Genomic DNA, 3234 nt, shown 5'->3' with positions numbered 1-3234 from the left:
GTTTGGAGAACAGACAGATTTCAAGGATTAAAAAGCAAAACCATATTAAGGGGCTTGCAGCAACCAGATTTGCAGTGCTGCTTTGCGCCACTGTTTGTATAACTACATCTATGATGATAAGATGGATTTTAGAGGATAAGCAAACATATGTAACAGGTGTCAAATCACTATATATGGACAACTAAAATGTTTATAACCTGAGCCTAATGATTATTTATTTGAATCATGAGCATTTTAATGCAACAATATGACTTACATGGAATGGTATGTAACAGTGCCTGCCGTTGACAGGCCCTACTGTGAAGCCTGTGTACCCTGCCATTGCTCCATGAACAGCACTTTGAGCCAGAAGAGTGCAGTAAACGTTGTCTGATGCATTGCTAGGAATGGCTCGGATCATATATGTGGGATCTGTCACAGATCCAGCGAAGTACTTGGTCAGACTTCAGAGCAGAATATACTAGTAGTAATTTTTATCATATATAAGGGGAAATTTCAAGGTACCAACCTATATATTTGAGATTAATTGCCATCTTCTGTTCTTTAGCAAAATGATTCTGCAAGAGAGAGCCATGAGTTTCTCAGCTCAGTCAAACTAATTTACACAGCACACACGATGATTAATGCACCAACATAATTTACTAATTTAGTGAAAATCATTTCCCTTTCATTATTTTCAGGTGTTTGGTTAGCTTATTAAAAATATTTTCTTACTTCATTTTTCTGGTGTTTGTTTAACTTTTTTGAAATATTTTCACTTTTATCTCTATCTTTACTTTCTACACATTATAACTACATACTTCTTCTCATGCAAAATAAGAAAATTTATCTCATTGTTTAACTTTAAAAAATCTTGGAGAAATGTATATATGAATAAAAAATATCTCCTTAAGCAATAAACAAATTGGTGGCCATTTAGTGTCAAATATCAATCACATGCAATGCTTATTGTGACATATATCTTGCACTCTCACTGCTGAAAGTTTCTCTAGAAAAGAATGTCTCTATTATACATAATTAATTACTAGCATAGGATGAGCATGATGAGGTTTTTTTTTTTTTTTGAATATACTAGGGGGAGGGTTGGGTTGGGTTGGGTGGTACGGGGGAGGGAGTGTAAGGAAGAGGTCTTGGGTTCGAGTCCTCCTGTTTACACTAAAAAAAAAAAGAACATACTATAAAATGTTTTCAATAAGTTTGGAACATACTACAGGCGAGATGCATGCATTTCGGAAAACAACTTCAGTAAGTTTGGAAGGGAAGTTGTTTTCCATAAGATGGGTGAAAATATTTTACATAGGAAAATATTTTCAGTAACTTTTGTACAACCAAACACGGGAAATTAGGAAAATATTTTCCTGGAAAACATTTTCACCCGAAACAAACGGACCCTAGATGATAAATTTAAAGCATCAATAGTTGATACCGTTTTTTGTATAACATACTTATTTCAAATAGAAAAACTCTTGATTTATTAGTGTTGAACATAGATATATAGGGTGATGTTATTTACACTCCTATTATATTATTTGCGCTCTTACCATTCCATTTTTATTTTAATAAGATCATATTATCCCTCATTTAATTTCTTTTTCTTGCCCGTGAGCTAATTTTATCATCCAATTAGGGTAGGAGAAGAAATTAGGATAGGGGTGATATGATCTCATCAAAGTAAAAATGGGGGTAGTAGGAGTACAAATAACACAATAGGAGTGTAAATAAAATCATCTGATATATATACAATGCTATTCATATATCTATTAACCACAAAAAATGATGTGATCGACTTTGAAAATTTTGATACAAGTGACAACTTATGGCTAATTTTTATGCTTGCGAATGAGAAAAATAAACATGGTTTGTTTTCGGTAGAAAAAAAAAACATGGTGATAGTAGAGTAACAATATATGTAGACATTCTACCACAAAACTATAGTGATAGAATGATAAAATGACAGATGGTTGTGGCACAAGCTTTCTGTGACTGGTGTATGGTTTTATTGTGAGCTAATGTAGCTAGTTTCTGATTGGGTATAACAGTACAAAGCTTTCTATACGACCATCAATTTATATACATACATAGGCTATTCGTCAGTAGGTTAAGGATTGGAGATGAGCACAAATAGTTGCCAATGCAACCATTCATGAATGATGTAATAATTTTCAAACAAATTGCTAGCCATTTAAATTTAGTTGTACAACTTTGTAATAGTCATGTTATATTCAAGTACTATTTATGTGGATCTGTACATGCTAGTTATGCCAAAATTAAGTGATGTGATTTAAACTTTACATTTTCAAAATTTGCACGGTTGGCAAATTCTGGATCACAAATTGTTTGGGACAGATGAATCTGACAATCATCCCATTCCAGTCTCGTTAAAGATAGGGATTATTGTCAGGACAACCATTCTGCGACTGTTATGTCCATTTTAACAAATTGTAAAATTGTCTATTCAAGAATGTAAGTATAGTATACTTTTTGAGGGTGCCACACATGATGTTGATAACTATGTATATCATGTGATCTCAACCTCACATTTTTTGAGTTTCAAGATTTGGCAGTCTTAGCTATAGTGTTCATCGACTGGTAATTAGGAATTCAGTAAAAAAATTTTTAAAATTTGAAAAATAGTTTTTTAAAACTAATATTCGATTACCGTCCAAACTTTAGTTTGACAAATCGGATATTGTTAACTGGATTCGGTTGGAGAATCAACAATTTCGTAATATTCAAGATCCTAAATGTCAATAATCAACTAAAATCTATCAACTTTCTCTAAAAAAAATTGTTGCACCAAAATAACATCCAATATGTTTTTTTCCCAACAAAATTCAATCAATTTACATGGATATTCAAGTGCTCTTGCATTTGGAGCATCAGGCACCGGAAATGTCGGTCCATCAAACACCATTTCCTCTAGCCATATCTAGAAATCGTCACTCTATTTTACCATGAATGATAAAAGAACCAGCCCATGGAAGGGAATATGTATGCTCCTGTCTCTGCTATTGACCAATTTTTGTGGGAAATCTCTAAGTCGTGAGTAGTAAATTAGTAAATACTATACTTGTACTAGACTACTATTTTGTAATCAATAGTTAACGAATTACTAATTAGTATTTAGCAATATCTATGCATATAACTATCATATATATATATATATATATATATATATATGGCCTGTAATCAGTAATTCGATTATTATTGGATATACTTTGAGTTTATCGAAGT

At 32.3% G+C, this 3234-nt stretch overlaps 1 long non-coding RNA gene across 1 annotated transcript; it reads right to left on the bottom strand.

Moving 5' to 3' along the window:
* Window positions 1–339: 339 nt before the first annotated feature.
* Window positions 340–572, bottom strand: LOC140010896 (uncharacterized). Its single transcript, XR_011818092.1, has 2 exons — window positions 509–572; window positions 340–411 (listed from the first exon to the last, which is right to left on the bottom strand). It is a non-coding gene; the product is annotated as an uncharacterized lncRNA (long non-coding RNA).
* Between the last annotated feature and the right edge of the window lie 2662 nt (window positions 573–3234).

The sequence above is a fragment of the Coffea arabica genome, chromosome 7e, assembly GCF_036785885.1.
Source record: "Coffea arabica cultivar ET-39 chromosome 7e, Coffea Arabica ET-39 HiFi, whole genome shotgun sequence".
Classification (NCBI taxonomy): domain Eukaryota; kingdom Viridiplantae; phylum Streptophyta; class Magnoliopsida; order Gentianales; family Rubiaceae; genus Coffea; species Coffea arabica.
The sequence above is the reverse complement of the archived record's forward strand: the minus strand, read 5'-3'. Positions and strand labels throughout refer to the sequence as shown.